The sequence below is a fragment of the Conger conger genome, chromosome 18 (genome assembly GCF_963514075.1).
Source record: "Conger conger chromosome 18, fConCon1.1, whole genome shotgun sequence".
Taxonomy (NCBI): Eukaryota; Metazoa; Chordata; class Actinopteri; order Anguilliformes; family Congridae; genus Conger; species Conger conger.
In genome coordinates, this window is record NC_083777.1 from 22,393,698 (window position 1) to 22,415,848 (window position 22,151).

At 53.8% G+C, this 22,151-nt stretch overlaps 1 protein-coding gene across 3 annotated transcripts in view; it reads right to left on the reverse strand.

The window, feature by feature from the left end:
* ndst2a (N-deacetylase/N-sulfotransferase (heparan glucosaminyl) 2a) overlaps positions 1-22,151 on the reverse strand; it is a 95,489-nt gene that overhangs the window by 44,191 nt on the left and 29,147 nt on the right. For all 3 annotated transcript variants that reach the window (XM_061227961.1, XM_061227959.1, XM_061227960.1), the window contains exon 2: positions 18,672-18,716. The gene's annotated coding sequence lies outside the window, so the exon portion shown is untranslated. The remainder of the gene's footprint in view (positions 1-18,671; positions 18,717-22,151) is intronic.

Genomic DNA, 22,151 nt, shown 5'->3' on the forward strand with positions numbered 1-22,151 from the left:
CCCACCTTCCCAGCAGACATCGAGCGTCGACCTCATTTAATGGTGTCCTTTTCCCCGGTGCTCCGGTGGCAGCGCAGTGCAGCCGCGTAGGGGGCCGGGGAATTAGTGCAGGAGCAAACATTTTACTGTCAGTTAACGTCTCGCTTCCACCGAAACAAATTCCCACACAGCAAGCTTTTTAAAAAAAAAACAAACATTTTTTTTTACAGCTGCCGTGTGAGGACTTGGACCCCGGAATTCTTACTGAAAAAAATCCGCTTGGCGCTCCCATTCACTCACACACACATACATACACACACGCACGCGCACACACACAGATACATAAAGAAAAAGGCATATTGGATTCAGTGCATCGGGCTAGAAAACAAAAGCGGTCCGCAGCAGGGCTCTGAGTGCCCTCACAAAGGGCTCCGAAACGGCAGCCGCTTCAAACCCGGACCGAGAGGCCTCTTCACCCGCCGGACGTCAATCCAGCGGTTCACACAACCATCCCTCTCCGCAAAACGGTTCGATTACGCAGCGGGGTCGTTTCGGCAGAGCCTTTTCTCTCCCGCCCCCCTCCCCAAACAAGCCCGTACCCCCGGCGGGCATCAAAGCCGCGAGCCGGCAATCAGTACGGGAAGGCGAGGAACAGACACGACTGAGAACTAGCCACAGAACGGAGCTGAGAGGCACGGTCAGGCTGTTGGGTTAACAAGGCGCACCTCGGCCACGGTACCGAGCGGCTTCGCCTCCGGGCTGGTAGTCCGGGGCGTCGCGTGAAAGCTGCGCTAACCTTTTAGCACCCGTTTCCAGAACACCACAGAAGAAGAGGAGTGCATTCATTCAGAGACTAACTACACCTCCATAAGCTACACGCATCACACCTCCGCTGGCATTTAAACAGCAGTGTGTGTGTGTGTGTGTGTGTGCGCGTGTGTGTGTGAGGCTTGGGCTCTTGGTGCAGAGGGTTTGATAGACTCCACCGCATCAGAAAAGGAGACCTCCACACAATGCTGAATTGTCCAGCAAGTCAACTGTGAAAATTGCACACAAAAAAAAGAAAAAAAGAAAAGAAAATATTTTAAACGCAGCACAAACCAAATTAAAATTCTTTCATGCTCGATAAAACCGGCCCAGCGATTTGGCATTATAATGCAATTACTGTCAAGTTTTTACCAAAATCTCACTGACAATAGAGTGACTGTGCAATGAACTATGGGCGCTTGAGGCAAATAAAAAATGGAAATTACTGTGTACGCTCTTATCGAAATATTTTTAAAATAGGGACACTGTGCTGCCAAGCCAATTTGCCTATCTGACAGAGAGTAAGCAGAGGCACCAGTACGATGATCAGAATCGCACAGACCATGACATGACCGTTGATGTGCCCATACTTTCTGCATTAAAGAGGAGTGCTTTCCACCCACATCGTCAGGAGGAGTCTGTCTGAAATGTAAAAGTGCTGGAGCCCAGCAGGGCATTACACGCACCGTCGCCCTGGGTCCTGCATTAGCATACGCAAACAGAGAAAACACATTTTTGGGTACATTTTTCCTTTAATAGTGTTTGCCAACACACACAATGTCTAATTGGCAAATTTATTTTCCCTCAAGTCAAAGGTGCTCATGGGTAAATCATTTGAAGAGGGGATATTTCCGTATTCATACTAGAGCAAAATTGTGTGTGTGTGTGTGTGTGTGTGTGTGTGTGTGTACAATCACTACGCAGACAGACAGACAGACAGACAGACAGACAGACAGACACACACACACACACACACACACACACACACACACACACACACACACACACGCTCAGCGTGTCTCTCAGAAACAGCTGCAGGGAGACAGGAGGAGGAGGAGGAGGGAGGTCATTGCGTTCACACACCTCCGCTCTTACCTGCACCCCCTACAGACACCACCCCCTCACACACACCTACACACACAAACCACCCGCACCCCCACCCCCACCCCCACCCCCACCTCTCAATCCGACCGGGTTCACGGCAGGGCCAGGCTATGCTTGATTTGCCTCTCTGACACAAACGCACACACCTGCCTCACAGACACGCAGAGATGGACCACCCACGTCTCTCTCCGCTTCTCCCACACACGCCGAAGCGCAGACGCTCTCCGACCGGCCCACCACATCCGCCTGCCGCCTCAGCCAGAGGAGACCGGTGTGTGAGTGAGTGTGAGTGTGTGTGTGAGTGTGTGAGTGTGTGAGTGAGTGAGTGAGTGAGTGTGTAAGTGAGTGTGTGTGTGTGTGAGTGTGTGAGTGTGTGAGTGAGTGAGTGAGTGAGTGTGTAAGTGAGTGTGTGTGTGTGTGAGTGTGTGTGTGTGTGTGTGTGTGTGTGAGTGTGAGTGAGTGAGTGTGAGAGTGTGAGAGTGTGAGAGTGTGAGAGTGTGAGAGTGTGTGTGCACATTTTCCACACCGCTTCTTCCTCCGCTGACCTGTAGGTGACAGGGACGAGGCGGCGCAGGTGAATTATCCAGCAGGCCGGAGAGACGGGAGGAGCAGGGAAAGCCTCTCCAGCGGGGTGAAGCGCTCTCTGAGATACAGCTGCAGGCGCGGCCGCACTCGGGCGTGGTGCAGAGGGCTCCCTGCATTACAGACTGCAGAGACCTGCGCTCACACGCGGCGTGAACCAAACCCAACACACAGCCTACACCGAGGGTTTTCAACATCACAGACCACGGACCCGCAGAGGGCCTTCAAGGTACTGTAAGTGGTCCCAGGCCAGACTTGAAAATATATAGACTTGGAAAAACATCTTAAAATATGCTTAAACCATTATTAAACCATTTTTTTTGCGTTACTTATGACAGGGGTCCCCCTGGGTGTCTTTGAGCGGGGGTCCAGGGACAGTACAGTCGAAGCTGGGTCAGCCCGGCAGCAGGCTCAGGCTGAATTGAAAGGCCCGGCCCCTCCCAAAGGGAGAGGGGGTCGTTTCGGCTCAATTATCGGACCGCGTCTCGGGACGGATTTCGGCGCCCCCGTCCCCGTGGATACAGCTGGGTTTCGGGAAGCGCTCGGATCTCTCTCCGCACCGCTCGACAGACGACCCCCTTAAGAGGCCTAATTGAAATTTGATTAAAAGGCTGGATCAACAGGGGGGGGGGGGTAAGAGACTCGCCCTTCCTGCACGTGCTCAGTGGGAGCGAAGAGACAGCTCAGTCTGACAGGAGGGAGTGCTGAGTGACAGCTGTGACGAACGCAGTTTTGGGGGAAAAAAAAAGTTAAGCAACTCTATTTTTGCTTTCCTCAGGTTAACGCCGCCCAAGTGAAGTGTTACAGAAGACTCAACATCTGCACATCATCCTCCCTCAAAGAACTCCACTCAATTAAAAATCTGCCATTCAAAGATGATTCAGAGGCCGCTTTTTCTGTGTGCGCAACAGAACTCCGACAGAACTCAGGTCCCAGAATCCAAAGCGTCAGCCAGGAAGAGAAGAGACGTAGAACCACAAGACAATGGAGCTCTAGCTCTAAAGCGAAATAAGACCCCCAACAATCAAACAGAATAATGGCAGACATTTATTAATAATGTGCAGTAGTTTTGTGGGAGGGGGTGATTAGGGGGGTTGTAAATACCCTGAATACCCTGGCCTGCCCGCAGTGCGGCTGAGTGACAGCCAGGTGGCAGCGCGTAAGGTCGGACCCCAAGGGAAACGGGAGATTACCCCGTAGAACGACTCACCAGGGTCTCCCGCCCGTGCAACTCCTGCTCGTATTTAGTATCGACAAAACGGGGATTTGTGGTTTAGCGGGCGATAAGAGCTAATCTGGGTTAATGCACTGGGTCAGGGGGCCGCATTTCCCCCACGTGGCCAAGAGGAGCCTTTATTTATGCGTGCGTATGTGCCTCGCACACACGCATGCAAGTACCTCTGTGTGTGCAAGTGGGGGAGTGAGAGTAAGTATTCACGCCTTTTTCAGTCTCAATTCCAAACATCCCCATCGTCCAGCTTCCAGCTGACCGTCCCTGCATTCGGTCTACCCCCTGCTAAAGACACTCATTCTTACAGACGAACACAGCCGACGGGGAACTAATCCGAATAACTGCTAAAAGCTTGTAACCGGCAATCGTCAAAGGATACAAATGAAAAAAACGCTTTCATTTATTTGCATGTTTCAAGTGGGCGAAGGGGGGAGGGGGGGGGAGTGGGGTGGGGGGCCTTTGAAGCGTTTGAACGCTGGGTGGGGGGGGGGTTGAGGTGTTGGGATGTAAGACGCCCTCCTGGGGCAATGTGTGGGAGTCAGCTTGTGAATGTTGGCCCGCGATAAAGCGCTGTGAGCACCTACCCGTCGTACTTCAAAAAAAACCAAGCTGACAGGGACCTGAAACGCGTTACAGCCTAAAACCCAGCCGCGGATTCAAAATGGCTCCCCCCCCCCCCCCCCCCCGCTCCTTTTAATGGGCTTATGACAGAGTACGGAACGGGCCGCGGCCGCAGGCACCGAGCCGCTGAAGCTCACCAGTAATGACTGGAACTGAAATTATTATAATTTTAAACTGCAGTCAGTGGCGGCTCTCGCACTTATCGGCCAGGCCAGGACGGCGGGGGTCAGGGGTCAGGGGTCAGCCGCGGGGCTCTAATGAGAGGGACGTGGGAGACCCGCAGCTTTTCGAAGGACCCCTCTCCACACCAACCCCGTCTCAACAGCCCGGGCTTAAAAGGCACTTCTGTGTGTTGAAGCACTTTTATTTCCTTTTTTTAAGTGTGAATTACAAAAATAGAACAAACCTTTCTTCAAAATCTCACATTCTGTTGAAGGCAAGTAGCCTCTCGAGACACCGACTGATGTTCTATCGCAGAGCCAGCAAAGCAGAAGAGGTGCAAGGCTCTGATTAGACTAAGGGCTGTTCGACGCTCCGGCGGAGTACATGTGAAAATGGGTTGCGCGGCATGTGTTAGGTTTGTAAAGCACGTCCGCGAAGATGTCACGTACCTCCTCTGGAATTTAAAAGCACATCGTCCAGCAAAACTGCCAGCATATGCTCCGCAGATGATTGGATGACGGGGGAGGTGACACGGTATAACGGTCATTCGTATCCAGTTAGTCAACTTCCTGTGGTAAATTCTCAACCAATATGGTTTTTGGCAATACCAGCATAAATTATCAACAGATACATATATAATAAAAAAAAAATACTTCATACTTCTGATGACACGACCAGCTGTTCTTGGCCCTTGTGGACCCTGCCCTATGCAGCTGTATAAAGCACCCTTACAAGGCAGTCCCCTACATCTCCCCACGGTCAGCCATGAGTCAGAACGTGAATCATCTGGGCACCGCATCACTGCGTCTCCGCTGGAGGGGGTGCCTGCTCCCATCTGCAGCCGTGCAGTGTCACGTAGGTCCCGGCGAGCAAAACAGTTCGCGTGCGATCGAAACTGGACGTCGTCATGGTTTATTTTTATTCCAGTGAGCGAGTTTGTGGTTAATGACAGAAAAACAACATTTCGAGAAGTGTGTGAAAAAAAAGAAAGAAAGTATTTTCTAATATTGCGTCAAAGCACGCCTCACCATAGCAACGAAGGACAAGAGGCCAGGAGATAAATATGGCATAACCCCCACCCACGTGATGCTGTCCACACCAGCTCTTCAACACGGACACAAAAGTTTTGTGCTCAAACGCATCTTTAAACTGAGCCCACACCCTAATCTGGACAGATGATGATGGGCTTCCACTACCACATTTGGCACTCCGATTCTACCAATGAGCAACTGAATGAGATCCAGCTGTTGGATGAGGTGTGCTTTGTTAGGGTTGGAGTGAAAACCTACGGGACGGTAGATCTCCAGGAAGAGGGTTGGGCAGCCCTGCTTCTAGCTGTTGAATGATGCTTGCTTTGTAAGGGTTGGAGTGAAAATCTAAAAGACAGTACATCTCAAAGAACAGGGTTGGGGCATCCCTGCCCTACTGGGCCCGGTTCTTCCAGGTTTCTTCCTATCTGCCACCGAGGGAGTTTTCCGCTGCCACATTCACCCAAGGCCTGCTTTTGTATTGGGGTTTAGTCAGTAAACCGCACCGTGACAAATGTTCTGTAAAATTTGCAGCATAAACGCAGTCAGAGTCACAAATAAAACGTGCAGTTATACAGCGTACATCCAACTGGAAAATAAAAGGGAAATAAAGGCTATAAATCTGTTTGTGGAGCGAAAGCTTTTATCATCCGGGCCTCCATTAAAGCGACTGTGCGCATATGTCATGCGAGGCGGGGGCTTTAACGAGATGGCGGTAAAAGGCGGCCGTGGAGACGTGGTGGTGTGGGGTCTAAGGGAGGGGGTGTGGGGTCTAAGGCAGGGCACGCGGGGGGGGGAGGGCGCGCGGGGGGGGCGGTGAGAGTTTAAGCGCAACCATAGCCTCTGCCCGGAAAAACCAGAGATGAGATTAGCCAAGGTCCCGACACGTTCGGTTAGCGCTCAGCCACGTGCTAACTCGTGCCTCTGGACTCGGAGCAGAGGGTGATGGGAAGGCCCGGAGAGACGGCCCAAATACGCAGCTCCACCAGCGCTGGGAACCTCCGTGAAAATCACCCACAGCAGGGGGACTGCAGAGATCAAGGGGCTCCTCGATTGAGTCTGGAGAGGCCATTACATGCACAGAGACTGAAGAAGAAACATAGCTTCAAGAGCGTCGTCTGACCTTGAAACACGGAAACGGTCCTCAGAGGTCATTAATTACATCCACAAACCGTGATGAAGACGCACAAAAACAAACCCATTTCAAGGCACGACCATAGGACGTCCTACCTCCTTTCCTTGGGTTATTTTCAGGGTGTTACTAGCGAGTTAAAAAAGCAGGTAGATTCAAAAAGACGGCAAATGTGAATCCTTAAGACAGCCGGTCCTGGACCCCGGACAGTCTTCCTCTGGGGTAATTCTCTCTCTTTCAGGTAAACCTGGCCCCTGTCCCCCACAGAGTCCCCTCTGGCCCTCCACACACGGGCCGGCGTCCCGGCGCCAGGACTCCGCTGTTCTCCTGGAGGCGTTCCACACAGCGGGCTGCTGAGGGGTGTCATTACGGATTAGCCGCACAATTACTCTGATCAGGGCCCCGGCCATTACGTTTACACCGACCGCCGCTTCACACAGGGGGCGCCGGCAGAACCTCTCCAGCGCGGCCCAAAAATAGCCCGAGACACATCACCGCTGAGGGGGACGGAGGCTTAAGAGGCTACATATTTAAGGGCCAGAGACTCGGGAGCCCGGGCAGGAACCTTCACGGGTGAATTAGCGAGTCTTCTGAAAGGGGAGAGAGAAACGGCGGTTTCACGAGAGGAGTTCCCGTCTGCGAAGCGAGGCGGCTGGGGCGTGGGAATTCCGGGAGGGGGTTTCAGCTGCGGGAACCCCCAGGAACAGGCCGACTCGCCGACGTCCATACAGAGCAGACTGTCCGGGGGAGGAGAGAGAGAGAGCGTTTCTCTTCCAAAAGGAGAAAACCACCCCAAAAAAAAAAACAAACAAAAACCGAACAATTAGCCACAGCGACAAAAAGTTCAGGGTCCAGGGGTTGTGTGAACTGCGGCCAGCTTCCTGAAAACCCGCCGGGCCCCTGCTTCTGTGAATATTTAGGAAAGCGGGAATGATGAATTGGGAAGCTAATTTTAGACAATGTACACAAAGCTGCACGTAGCTGGTCCGCGGGGGGGGCCGCCGTCGGCGACATCGCCCTCCCCGACGCGGCGCGGCGCAGACAACGCTCCAGTACGCCTTCAAGGCATTTAATCGCACTCTCTCGCAGCTCCAAACAATAAACGGCAGACATTTTTACACTCGACTGCGCGGCAATAACCGCAGCGCTTAAGGCGAGAGAGACAAACAAACCAATTCAGACGCGCGGAGAATGGGACCGCTGTTTTGTCGCCGACTTAAAGCACTTCGTTAAATTTAATCTTAATGACATTAATTACGTACCCGACCGCGGAAGACGTGGTCAAGATGAACGTGAAAACCCCAACAACCCCACACCTGCTGACACGTAATGAAGACGTTAATCGCCCCCCCCCCCCGTGTTTTCACTCACGCCGAGACGCTGTACGGATCGTGACCACTGGAGAGTCTTTGGGGGCCCGACGTGAATTAGGAGCGCGGCGAGGATTCGGCATTAAATTAACACTAATTAGGAGGGAATTGATTAGGAGGGGTTATGTTTTCCTCGTTACTGAATTTCTATTTATCTTGCTTTGACAGGCCCAGGTCCGTCTCCAGAAACGATGCCGAGGCATCGGTCAATGGATATTCGGTTAACGGCCTTCCACGGTGGTCTCTGCCAAGCGCAATTACCACAGAGCCGCCATTGTTGAGGCCGGGCCGCTCCCCCCGCGCGGCCGATCCTTAGGGCCGGGCCTTTGTGGGGCGCTCCCGCTCCTCCTCTCTGATGTGGGCGCTTAATTGGCGGAGGGATCCGGCCTGAAAAGAAGGTTAATAATGGCAGATGCATGATGGGGACGGAGACGGGGACGAACGGGAGCGGTGGAGGGACGGGGGGGGCCTGGCGTTTTTGAGGGATTCCGGCAGGGTCCGGCTCGTTCCCTCGCGCAGAATGGCTGGAGAGCTCGTTAACATCCCCCCACGGGATGGCCGCCATTACCGCTAAACAACGGAGCTTCTCAGAAGCCCTGTAACACAGCCGCACGGGAGAGAGCGAGAGAGAGGGATGGAGGGAGAGAGAGAGAGAGAGAGAGAGAGAGAGGGATGGAGGGAGGGGAGAGCAGAGGGATGTGTGCACACGCTTAGTGCCTGAGGTGGAATCTCCCCTGCCCAAAAACCCACCGCTTCAAACCGAGTCAAAGTCCCGCACTTTCAACAGCCTGCCACACGGCTGGACAGAACGCAGTGCCCCTCCACCCTCCACTCCACCACACACACCTACAACACATCCACACCCACAGCTCCTCCCATCAGCATCACCCCACACCCCCCGTGGGATTGGCGGGTCGGATCTGATCCGAACATTGCTCTGCGGGGGGGGGGTTGCGTTGTTGATCAGCTGCTGACAAGCTCAAAATACACCAGAGCAGAAGACAGCTTTCATTAAAAAACACACCCTAAAATAGGCATGTGCGAAAACACAGCCACCCAACACTTCCACACCAACCCGAGCCACACCACAGTGCCACAATGTGCTAGCATATGACATACCAACGTTACACCGCAACTAGAAATGGAAAAAACATTAAAAACTAGACCCAAAATGTACTTTTTTTTTTTTTAATTAACCCGGAAAACCGTCCTGTTCAGACATTACTTAGGAAGTGTGTTGTATTTGGGAATGGGCTGTGGGTTGGGGAATGAAAGTGGGAAAGGAAGCCTGAGAGGGATGTGGGCGGAGCTGGTTTGAGTGACAGGTCCCGTCTGTGAGGAAGTGAAACCCCCTGCAGCCTCAGCCTGACTCAGCCTTTCCCCCAAATTACCACACACTGCACACACCCCCCCGACCCAGAGCGGTCTCCGTAGTAACGGATAACATCGCTGCTGCAGGACCCAGCCTGCCCGGTGGCTGCTGTTCTGCGAGGGGCGTGTGTGTGTGCATGAGGAATTCCACCCCTAGGGGATGATCATTACTGCGTGTGTGTGTGTGTGTGTGTGTGTGTGTGTGCGTGTGTGCGTGTGTGTGTGTGTGTGTGTGTGTTTCAGTGAGTACATGTCTGTGCGTGTGTCTGTGTGTGTGTGTGTGTGTGTGTGTGCGTTTGAGTATGTGTCTGTGTGTGTGTGTGTGTGTGTGTGTGTGTGTGCGTGTGTGTGTGTGTGTGTGTGTGTGTGTGTGTGTGTTTCAGTGAGTACATGTCTGTGCGTGTGTCTGTGTGTGTGTGTGTGTGTGTGTGCGTTTGAGTATGTGTCTGTGTGTGTGTGTGTGTGTGTGGAGCTGGGACCCCAGGGCACAAACTCAATCACAGTAATGGTTCCACCCTCCCCCCCCCACCCGCTCAGTAAAAATGACACGCGTGCTTTCCTTTCCTGCTGCTTCAGCGATTCCGCCATCTCGCCGCTCATCCGCCCGGCCCCGCCCCTCGAGCGCCGTCGTCCCTCACCGTGACAACCGGCAGGATATCAGTCAGAACACGGCGGGAGCACGGGAGAGCTCCTCCAGCGACCGGCCGGCCGCCAGACGCAGGGAGCCGAGGTGACACCGCACCCATTTGGGCCGTCATCTACGAGACCGGAGCGTGACGCACGGGCGGCGTGTCAGTGCGATGCCTGAGAACCTCACCGTGCTGATGGAGGGGAGCAGGAGACGCGCCACTGCGGAGGAAATACACATCCCAACACGCGCGCCTGAACACGCGCGCCTGAACACGCGCGCCTGAACACACGCGCCTGAACACACGCGCCTGAACACACGCGCCTGAACACAGTCAACAGCTCCTCTGAACGCGCGTGACAACCAACTGATGTCTCAGGCATCTGATTCAATCATCAATCTATGAAACGCATTCAGTAGCCAACTAGCCAACTGCATTTAGCAATCTGCGTCTAGCTGTGCGCAATCAGAACTCCACACACAGATAATTTTTAACAAAGTAGTTTTAACAAAGTTAACCGCTGTGGCATTCTGCCATTTATATTTATTTAAAAAGGGAACAGGATGGCAGCAATTAATTTGTTTTTGCAGATTCAGCAGAATAGTACATGTTATCAGTCACGCCAGATTAACACTAGAGCAAAGCACAAAGGCTGTCATCTTTAAGAAGCTCTCCCTCTAGATTAAGGTGTTGAAGGTCAATGTGCACGTTTATTCCAAAAATTGAGCTTCACTGCGAGTACCGCCAAGTACAGCAGCTTATCGGTAATTACTCTGTCATTTCTCAAAGATAACCACGCGCAGAATCGCCCGCGATAATTAACACTGAATGCAGCCAACCCATGCATTAAGAGGCCATTATGGGTCCATCAATAAACAATAATTAAACAGTCAATCAAGAAACCAATTCGACAGAAAATGTTGTGTAGCCGCCAACTTTAACTGTTTGGATGAGAAGGGGGGCTCTTTCAGATCTTGATAGCTGCAGCAGTTTCAGGAAAATGGAAGGTGACCGTATACATTTAAAATGTTTTCAAAAAAGCATGTTTCAGAAACTTTTTGTTGGATTTGAGCGTCTAAAAACCAAAACTGTGGGAAAGAATCAGAGAAGCCGGCCTGGGAACATCATGAATGTGCTTTTGTTTTGCTTTTGTGTGCGTTTTTTCTTAAAGGTAAGAGGAGGAGCTGCATTGAAGCTTGTCAATAACAGTGTGCCTCTCCTCTCCTCCCTTCCCTCTGCAAGACTCGCCTGGCTGAGACTCAAACCGTCGGAATCAAAGGAGCCCTCCTGACAAGCTCTCCATGCGTCTCAGAGTGTCGTGGCACGGGAACAAAGCAACCGCGGGAGACTGATCTCTTTCTTAGGTTCCCGTGGAATATGTCACTTCCTGTCTCCCCTCGTCCATCTTCCCCACGAACACACTTGTGATCCCTCCGTCACTCTACCTTTCCACAGCTTTTCTGTCTCTTCTCGTCTCCCTCCTCTCTCCCTGTCGCCTGGCTGCTTCGGCTTCACACTGAAGCTCCCGGCATTCCTGCACACAATTAACCCAGGGGCGCCCCGCTCCTCAGCTGGCCAATCAGAGCGAAGGCTGGAGAGGAGTGAGGGAGAGCGGGAGTGTGAGAGAGGGAGAGGGAGAGGGAGGGAGAGAGGGTGAGTGTGAGAGAGGGAGAGGGAGAGGGAGAGGGAGGGAGAGAGGGTGAGTGTGAGAGACAGAGGGAGAGAGAGGGAGAGGGAGAGAGAGAGAGGGAGAGAGGGAGAGAGGGAGAGAGGGAGAGAGAGGGAGAGCGAGGGAGAGCGAGGGAGAGCGAGGGAGGGAGAGAGAGGGTGAGAGAGGGTGAGAGAGAGAGAGAGAGAGAGGGAGAGGGGGGGAGAGAGAGAGACAGAGACAGGGGCATACTCTCCACAGTCCTCATCATTCTGCTCCTCTCCAGATCCTTTACGCTCCATTCCCACAATCAACATGTTTGTTTGTTTGAATTGATCATTCTACAAATTATAACTGTGCAGACAATACTTTCTTTCTGAAGGCTATCGCCTTTTTACAAGGTTTATTTTATTTTATTTTTTTACAAATAATGTTGAATTGCTTTTTATTGTTATTGTTATGTCTTTAATGCTTTCATGCTCAGGGTTCTGGTGCAGAACGAATGCCCCAGGGGGCAATAGAGGCTTTATTCATTCATTAGTCTGTGGGGTGAATGTGTGCCCCAGCCCCACCCCTCTGCCCTCCCTCCCAGGTCCGGGGCTGCTAAATCACACAGGGGGTGGGAGGGGAGAGGGGGGGGGGTCTCTCCATACAAAAACACAATGCTGTCAGGTTGGGGTTTGGGGTGTTCCTGGTGAACCTCCCTAGAGGGGTGGGGGGAGAGTGGAACAGCAGCAGTGCCGTAGGGTTGGGGTTCGGGGTGAACCTCTCCAGAGGGGGGGGGGGGGGGAGCGGAAAGTTCCGGAGGGTGAAACGGACAGCCCCGGGATGACGGGGAGGGAAGCCGCATACCTGCGAGAGCCCTGTGGCACTCCCACCTGAACACCTGGAGGACCAGCGTCACACCACGCCGTTCATCTTCTCTTCTCCCCGGAGCCCGAACGGAGCGGCTCAGCCCAAAGACGCGGACGGCCGGGTCGGCTCAGCCCAAAGACGGGGACGGCCGGGTCGGCTCAGCCCAAAGACGGGGACGGCCGGGTCGGCTCAGCCCAAAGACGGGGACGGCCGGGTCGAACCCGCTGTTTCTCTCTCCATCTCGGAGCAGGCGAACGCGCTGATCTCATGTGGCTGTGTGCCATGTCAGCTTTTCAACAGCTTGCAATCAGCACAACGCTGACAACCTGCCAGCCTCCTTAACTACAGCGCTCACACACACACACACACACACACACACACACACAACAACTAACGACTAACGCAAAGGCTGTGTCTCCGCACCCCGTTCCTGGGTTCGTTGGCGGGTAACGGACAGATTGGCTCCGGGCTCTGCGTGACGTTGACAAACGTCCAGTCTGGGTCCAGCCCGGACCCCCGGAGAGAGAGACGGGGAGAAGACAGCCTGCGTCCTAGACAAGGGCATCTGCACTGCGCTAGTCCCGGGGGGGCTACACACACACACACACACCTTCTCACACACACCTTCTCACACACACACACTTAATTCCCTGGCAAACCAATTAAAAGCTCACACAGTGAGCAAGGAGTGGCTTTCACACCCAGAGGTGGGAGAAGGAGGCTGTGGGGCTACTTGCAGGCTGTGTCCCCCCTCCCCACCCCCTCCATCCCTCCCTCAGGAGAAAAAGCAGAGCCATATAAAATCACTCCTCCGATGAGGTCATTCTGCACGACCCGTGGCTTCATCACTCCCTTCCTCCCTTCCAGTCTGCCTAACCCGCCCCCCCCATCCGTTAGCACGTTAGCAGCCGAGGCCGTTAGCATGTTAGCATTCTGCTCACACCCAGCACTGGGGCCAATTACCTCGACTCCTTCTCCCTGGCCTGACACCTCCGAGATTTAATTCGCACAAAGACAAAAAAAAAAAAAACGAAAAACCTAGCCAAACGAGCTGGCACGTGACCTCCCACCCCCCACCAACACCTGCAGGAGGGGCGAACCGGCTGGCCGAAGCGGAGAGGATCATACCTCCGCAAGCTTCGCTTGAACCTCCGCAAGCTTCGCCGCCTTGAAGCTCTTCCGTCTCATTTGCAGAGGGCAAGTTTCCGCAAATAACACCGCCCCGTCGCAAGAATGGGATTGATGAACCTGTATCTCATCTTGTAACTCTCGAGATCAACAAGCAGTGTTTGAGTATGGAAAATAATCCATTACACACACGGGGCTTGGAGTGCCTTGGACAGACCATCTGCTGACAGAATAAATCACAGCCTCTCACCACTCGGGCTTAATGAACACCATCTGGTCCCACAGACCGCGCGTTTATTCATCTGGGCAACGGTCCGGCCAGCCGTTCAGGCTCCTCGTCTCCGGAAGGGTGAGGGTTCAGCTCCTTACAATCCGGGGCGAGGCACAGCCCGCGTACCTTTGAGCAGAGTTCCTTCCCCCCGGAGCTGCTTCATGATTGGCCCGTCGGCGGGGGGGTGGGGGTGGGGGGGGGGATGGGTAGTGAGATCGCTGGCAGCCATAACGGGCGAGAGGCGGAGCACATTGGCGTGCCCAATCAGGGCCTCGCGAGGTGATGTCACACCGGGTGCAGCGGGACGGTCTTTTGTTCGGGACTCGCGCTGTAGGGTGCTTTGGACCTCGGACAGAGACGCCTTTACGGAATACGACAGCTGTGAGATCCCTGCCATTAATCAGCCGCCTTGCACCGGGAACATTATTTGGCCAACGTCTCCTCGCAAAAAAGTGTCTTTCAACTTTCGACACCGGGGTCTCTTAAAGCATCTTTCAACATCGGAGGGGCGGGTGACCTCATCACCCAAGTCACTTACAAGCTCCTGTTCAAAGAGGGACAATCTCCACCGATGGGACCGCCAAACCTGAACGGCACGGCTTCGTCTGCCACCCTCCCTTTCTCACTCCCTCTTTCTCTGCTTCCCCCGCTCATCCCTCGTTCCTCTCGCTAACCAACTCCTGCACAGCTCCTTAGCCCCCTACGGGGACCGCCTGCACCCCTCCCGTGGACGTCCCGGGGGCCTGAATTGGGTTAAAGCGTCCAGCGGGGCCTGATCAATGCCCCCGCTATAAACAACTGTTTCGTCAGCAGGCCTGCTGCCCCGTGGGTCCACCAGCCCCTGCTCAGGGAGGCCCTAATCCTGTCAGATAACCAGCCAGCCGGGACACAGACCAGCTTAGACACCCTGAGATTAGTGACCCTGCTGTATGGAGGAGCCTGTGTGTGTGTGTGCGTGTGCGTGCGTGTGAAAGAGAGAGAGAGAGACACATAGAGAGAGAGACTGTGGCCATGTGTATGCCTATGTGTGTGCGTGGGTGGGTGCAGGTCTGTGTGCGTGCGCACGTGTGTGTGTGAGAGACCGTGTGTGTGTGTGTGTGTGTGTGAGAGACCGTGTGTGTGTGTGAGAGACCGTGTGTGTGTGCGAGACACCGTGTGTGTGTGCGAGACACCGTGTGTGTGTGTGTGTGCGTGTGTGTGTGCGCAGGAGTGAGTGAGTGCCTGTGCGAGTATGAGAGACACTGTGTGCGAGTGTGTGCACACGCGTGAGTAAACAGACATGCGCACTGCGTACGCACTCTGCGTGTGCACATTGGCATGCGGGGAAGAGCAGGGGGGGCCCCCCTGCGGGGGGTGCGTCAGTCTCCCCTGGGCCCCCCGCGCCGTCCCGCCCCGCACGGGCCCCGTCCGTCTGACTCAACGGGGCAGGAGACGGAGCGGGAGGGGGGCCCCTCAGCCCGAGACGGAGGACGCACATCAAACTCTATTAAACGCACCGCAGCCCGTTACCAAAACACATTCCCCTCTCAGCGGTTACCGCCACGCCTCCCCCCCGACCCCCCCCCACTGCATCGCACCCTGAATCCTAAACACATTTCAAACAAACAAGCGTCAGCAGGGAGGGGGGGCGTCACAGGAACGCACGCGGAACAGGGCTGCCGGCTCCACACCGCAGCCGGAGTGAATAAACAGAATAAATTGCCGTTCCCCCCCATTTTATTTATTTTCTCCCTTCTCAGATCTGCAATTTCATTTATTTTTAATCTCAACATTACTCAGAGTGTCGTGCCTGCCGGCTCCGGAGGAAGACAAACATCCTGACATAAATTATGCAGCGGCATTAGCATCGCACCAGGCCCCTCTGTGGGCAGCACACAGGGGTAGTGAGGCAGGTAGGCACACAGGGGTAGTGAGGCAGGTAGGCACACAGGGGTAGTGAGGCAGGTAGGCACACAGGGGTAGTGAGGCAGGTAGGCACACAGGGGTAGTGAGGCAGGCACACAGGGGTAGTGAGGCAGGTAGGCACACAGGGGTAGTGAGGCAGGTAGGCACACAGGGGTAGTGGGGCAGGCACACAGGGGTAGTGAGGCAGGCACACAGGGGTAGTGAGGCAGGTAGGCACACAGGGGTAGTGAGGCAGGTAGGCACACAGGGGTAGTGGGGCAGGCACACAGGGGTAGTGGGGCAGGTAGGCACACAGGGGTGGTAGTGGGGCAGGCACACAGGGGTAGTGAGGCAGGTAGGCACACAGGGGTAGTGAGGCAGGTAGGCACACAGGGGTAGTGAGGCAGGTAGGCACACAGGGGTAGTGAGGCAGGTAGGCACACAGGGGTAGTGAGGCAGGCACACAGGGGTAGTGAGGCAGGTAGGCACACAGGGGTAGTGAGGCAGGTAGGCACACAGGGGTAGTGAGGCAGGCACACAGGGGTAGTGAGGCAGGTAGGCACACAGGGGTAGTGAGGCAGGTATGCACACAGGGGTAGTGAGGCAGGTAGGCACACAGGGGTAGTGGGGCAGGTAGGCACACAGGGGTGGTAGTGAGGCAGGCACACAGAGGTAGTGAGGCAGGTAGGCACACAGAGGTAGTGAGGCAGGCACACAGGGGTGGTAGTGAGGCAGGCACACAGGGGTGGTAGTGAGGCAGGTATGCACACAGGGGTGGTAGTGAGGCAGGTATGCACACAGGGGTGGTAGTGAGGCAGGCACACAGGGGTGGTAGTGAGGCAGGCACACAGGGGTGGTAGTGAGGCAGGCACACAGGGGTGGTAGTGGGGCAGGCACACGGTGGTAGTGAGGCAGGCACACAGGGGTGGTAGTGAGGCAGGCACACAGGGGTGGTAGTGAGGCAGGCACACAGGGGTGGTAGTGAGGCAGGCACACAGGGGTGGTAGTGAGGCAGGCACACAGGGGTGGTAGTGAGGCAGGCACACAGGGGTGGTAGTGGGGCAGGCACACAGGGGTAGTGGGGCAGGCACACAGGGGTGGTAGTGGGGCAGGCACACAGGGGTGGTAGTGGGGCAGGCACACAGGGGTGGTAGTGGGGCAGGCACACAGGGGTGGTAGTGGGGCAGGCACACAGGGGTGGTAGTGGGGCAGGCACACAGGGGTAGTGGTGGGGCAGGCACACAGGGGTAGTGGGGCAGGCACACAGGGGTGGTAGTGGGGCAGGCACACAGGGGTGGTAGTGGGGCAGGCACACAGGGGTAGTGGTGGGGCAGGCACACAGGGGTAGTGGGGCAGGCACACAGGGGTGGCAGTGGGGAGGCGCTTTGACACGGAGAGGCGGCTAAGCGGCAGACGTCTGGGCGGTGAGAGCGAGCAGCCGCTTCAGAACTGTCCTTTCTTCTTCCTTCCTCTCTCACACTCACTCGCTCAACTCCCATCACTCCCCCCCCCCCTCTCTCTCTCCCTCTCCGTCTCTCTCCTCCGTTACAGACCATTAATTCTCAGTGAGAAAGGTGGACTGGCTATCAAGCGAGCCGTCTGCAGCGGGACCTTGAGAGACGGGCTGCTTCAGACACGGATCAGAGACAAAATGGAGGCCGCGTCCGGGAAGCTCAGCTCCGTGAAGGCTGTGCCTCTGATCTGCCATCAGCTGTACCAACAGCTGGGTTATGCATCTATTTTCCCCTCGCCAGAGAATATCAAAGGCTGATCATTTGACATTTAACATAACCATCCTTTGATATCCCCACCTGCTGAGATCCAATATTGAGCTCAGGAATAAATAGGCCAGTAATCATCATCTATGAACAGATATTTCTTTTTTAAACATATGTATGCCTATATATAATATAAACTCAGTGAGCACTTTATTAGGTATTATCCACCTATCCACCCCAGAGTTTTGATGCGTTGTGTGTTCAGAGATGCTCTTCTGCACACCACTGTTGTAACGTGTGGTTATTCGCGTTGCCTTCCTGTCAGCTTTGACCTCTGCTCTCAGCTCTCATTAACGGCGTGTTTTTGCCTCTGCAAACTCGAGAAACTGCTGTATGTGAAAATCCCAGGAGATCAGCAGTTTGAGATATTTAAACCACCCCGTCTGGCACCAACAAACATTCCACATTCCAAGTCACATAGATCACATTTCTTCCCCACTCTGACATTTGGTCTGAAAAACACATTGACCATGTCTGCATACTTTTATGCATTTAGTTGCTGCCACGATTGGCTGATAACATATTGGCATTAACAAGCCGGTGTGCAGGTCTACCTTATAAGGTGTACACTTATATATATACAAAACGTACAAATAGTTGAGCAAACTTAGGGCTTGGAAAGGCTGTCTGTTGATTTCTACATTTTAATCAGAGGGCTTCATAAGATACGGCGTACGGTTTCATGCATATGTAACCCCCCTCTCCATCCCTGTTTCCATAGGATACCCATACACATCGCTGGGCACGCCAGAGACTGAACACAGCCAGTGAGGAACGGACTCAGGGCAAGAATGCATACTGTAACAAACTTGGCTCCATGGCCTCTGAACAAAAATGCGCACACTGAGACACACAAACGCACTAAGACATACACGGACACACACTCACGGACACACACAGACACACACAGACACACACAGACACACACAGACACACACAGACACACACAGACACAGACACACACAGACACACACAGACACACACAGACACAGACACAGACACACACACACACACACACACACACACGGACAAACACACACACCCACTCACAGGGACACAAACACACACTCACGGGAGCAGACTAATCTTACCTTTGAATTTTCACTCTAACAGTCCATCAGTATGGAAAGGTGAACCTGGAGAGAGAGAGAGAAAGAGAAGGAGAGAGAGAGTAATCATTAAGGGCTCCACTCACGTTTCTCTAACTTAACCCCACTGTTCACAAGCACATTAATAAGAGCCTCCCCTCTATCTCTGCCACCCCTCAACTCCCGCTTGGAGGAGGAATAAAGACCAAATAAATTATTGCACCACTTCTTTTTTCCCCCTGTTTGAACCCACCACCCATGATTACACATCTTTTTATAGCAGCTGGTCTGAGAGGCAGGACTGTCGCCCCGGAGACAAACGATGGCTCTGCGGAAGCTGTCTGTGTGTGTGTGCCTGTGTGTGTGCATGTGTGAGTGTGTGTGTGAGTGTGTATGTGTGAGTGTGTATGTGTGAGTGTGTGTGAGAGAGAGAGAGAGAGAGAGAGAGAGAGAGAGAGAGAGAGAGAGAGACAGTGTGTTTGTGTGTGTGGGTGTGTGTCTGTGTGTGTATGTGTGCGTATGTGTGTGTGCGTGTGTAAGTGTGTGTGTGTGCGTGTATGTGTGCGTGTGTAAGTGTGTGTGTGTAAGTGTGTGTGTGTGCGTGTGTAAGTGTGTGTGCATGTGTAAGTGCGTGTGCGTAAGTGTGTGAGTTTCCCAGGTCTCTCCAGAATAGCTGCAGTACAGAAGATAATCCCCACACGCTGGCACACTTGCACCTGTCTCATCACCCCACAGAGACTGGAGACGGGCGCACACTGATCCTCACCTCACCTGTGTGAGGGCGGGGCTAAACACCAGCCTGCACTACAGAGCGACTGCTGCAGAGCTGAGCCAGTGTGCGTTACACAGTAGGGTCAGACTACACTAGTTATTTAGCTGACACTTTTATCCAAAGCCTCTTACAGCTGATTAGACTAAGCAGGGTCGTGCTCAAGGCCCCGACAACTGTGCGGACCTTATCGTGGCTACACCGGGGGCACGAACCACCAATCTACAGGGTCCCCTTATCCACGAAGCTACATCCTACCACTCAGGGTACTGCAGAAATGCATTACAGTCACTGATCACCCAATCCATCCTGATTTTCCATGGCTTACGACCGTTTTAAATTTCCCTGCACACAGCAGTAAATGTTGACTGAATCATACTCTTATCTGGTTACTTGTCCGTGTGCCACGGCTAACCCAAAACGTTCTCTACGTTTTTCAAGTGTTGTAACATTAGCACTACCATTGCAGCAACATTGAGAGAACGTTTTTTGGGGGGTATAGGGACTGCATGCTACTCCAGTCTTTCCCCAGAGGCTGGGAACAGCATTCTTGCAGACACGTCCATCTGCTTGTGCCTCTGAGGGTGAAATGGCGAGGGTTGGAATCGGAGCGGCGCTTGTGTGGGGTTACTCCGGGCAACGGCGTAGCCTCACCACACAGCCAGCAACAGGCGGACACGTCGAGCTGGGCTGACGTTCTGAAAAATTGCCTCCCTTTGTGCAATTATTAACAGAAGCCGGTTATGAAGGGGCTGCCTTGAATATTGTATGAGGCTGGGAGTTTGTATGCTTCCCACGCCTCGCTCTAATGTCCACGCGGGAGAGCCCGGCTCCCTGCAGCGGCGTGAGCACAGGCTGGCTCAGGGTTCCAGTGCCAACGCCCGCCAAACGCCCGTCAGTCCCTCAGAAACAGAGTGCACTCACTCACTCACTCACTCACTCACTCACTCACTCACTCACTCACTCACTCACTCACTCACTCACTCACTCACTCACTCACTCACTCACTCACTCACTCACTCACTCACTCACTCACTCACTCACTCACTCACTCACTCACTCACTCACTCACTCACTCACTCACTCACTCACTCACTCACTCACTCACTCACTCACTCACTCACTCACTCACTCACTCACTCACTCACTCACTCACTCACTCACTCGCAGGAGATGGAATGGCCTGTGGGCTCCTCACGTTTGGTAGTCCAACGTTTCCCACCCCCCACCCCCAAATCACAATTCCCTGGAACATGGAAGTGTGACGGCGGGAACACGTGCACCAATTCACGCCAAGCCCAATGACACGCTTAGACCCCCCCACCCCCCACCCCAAACACCCTCACAACAAATCAGGAAAGAAACTCAAGCAAGAGAGCTTGTTTCTTGGGGAGAGAAAGAGAGCCCCAGAATGGGATGCACCGGTGCAGCAATTAGCACAAGGAGGCCAGTGAAGCATCACAACAAGCCTCACAACCGCTCAGCAGCGAGAGTGATAACGCCGGCGGTATAATGCTCTAACCCTCAGCCCAAGCTCAGGACTGCAACGCTTAACGGTATCCAGGATGCGCAGGCCATTAAGACCCCGGACTGCAAGCAACCCAAGGCAGGCCACGTTATCTCCGCCTCTCTCTAAACATCCGCTGGTTCCGGTGTCGAGCGGCGCGGGGGGAAGTACACGGGCGGGGTTTAACTGCCCCCGTGAGGACGGGGAGGGGGGGGTTTGTTTGTGAACGGAGGGCCAGAGCTCAGCTGGTGGCATTTAGGCTGCGTCGGTTGTTTCCCCGCCGGGCCGACGGATCGGAAACTATTACGCCGACTTTCAGCGCCGGACCAAATGTGAAAAGGTCACGCGGCCACAATGAAATTAGTCTGCGTCTGCGTGCGAATGGCAACCAAGCAAGCTGCTCGACTCCTTCAAGATGCTCAGCGCTTGACTCTCTTCCAAAAACTGTAAGCTGAAGTTACTTTTCTCACAAGCAGCAATATTATTATATAATCTACTTTGCGCAAATGCATCCTTCAAGGAAATGACTAACCAGTTAAGGGTAAATACTCTGACCTTTGGATATTCGGCCTAAATTCACATAAATGTTGCTTGGAATGGAAGGGCAAACTCTATTCTGCACAACCTTCTGTACAGATAATACACTTCGATTATCTTCTGCCATCCGCAAGGTCTAAATTTCATGTGTCAATAGCAGCGATTTAATATTATATTTGTTTTATTCCACTAGCAAACAGCTGCTGACTAATTTAAATGGGTTCATTCATAACCTGACATCACCGGCTGGAGTTATGCGCTAACCACGCCAATATTTTTACACAATGTCGAAGAGGAAGCCACGGACCGTGCACAACACGGAGGAACTGCTTGGGTAGGGGGAACCGAAGACGATAACGTCCTAATCTGACAGATAGGCCGTGTTCTTGCATAATGCTGAAAACGCAGTAACCGCACTGGTGTGATGCAACAGGGAAAGCGATAAGATCCCGTTCCCAGCGTCCGGTCGCATCGTTCCCATGCCTGGGATCAGGCCCCGTGAACGCTCCCGTTCTCCCTGACCACTGGTCACTCTCATGTTACACGGATGCAACGTCTCTCCCTTATCGGAACACGTACGGAAACGGCATTCTGTCACGCAAATGAACTTCCTGAAAAACTGTCAAAACTGCTGGGGAAAGAGGTGCCATTACTCACACTTAAAGATAGT